Here is a 624-nt window from a genome sequence, read left to right on the forward strand (position 1 = left end):
AATATGTCTTTAATAGCAATTATGTTCATGAAAAAGGCAGATACGGAAAAATTAGAATCTGCAAAGACAGTAATTTGGAAAACATTATTTGTATTATCAAAACATTCTTAGGTCGACAAAACAGTAGATTCTGGCTTTGCTTTAAATGTGGAGCTTCCCTGATGCACTTAACCCATGCTTTATTTTACAAACTTCTTCAGAAACAGCGTTATTACCAAAAAAAGGTGCAAGTAACTGGTCAGAGATTGCAACTGTGGTCAGAGAATGGAAAACTTCTGGAATCAGAAAACCATGAGTTTGAGCTCTGACTCTGCATGAGCTGAGTCTAATGGTACAAACTGTTGTTCTCTCTGAGACTTGGTTTCTTCCCTCTAAATGGAGAGATGTGACACATCTGCTGAGTTGTTTTGAGAGTTCGTTGAGGTAGTGCATGTGATCTTCATTTGCAATGTGCTATTCAATTAAAGTAACTATTTGCTATGGACTGAATCTGTCCCCCTGAAATTTAAATGTTGAAGCCCGATGTGGGATTTGGGGATGGAGCCTGTGGGGGGTGATTAGGGTTTGATGGGGGTATGATGAGATTAGAGCAGACACCCAAGGGTTTGCTCCATCTCTCTACAA

Source organism: Pongo pygmaeus, chromosome 17 (assembly GCF_028885625.2).
Source record: "Pongo pygmaeus isolate AG05252 chromosome 17, NHGRI_mPonPyg2-v2.0_pri, whole genome shotgun sequence".
Taxonomy (NCBI): domain Eukaryota; kingdom Metazoa; phylum Chordata; class Mammalia; order Primates; family Hominidae; genus Pongo; species Pongo pygmaeus.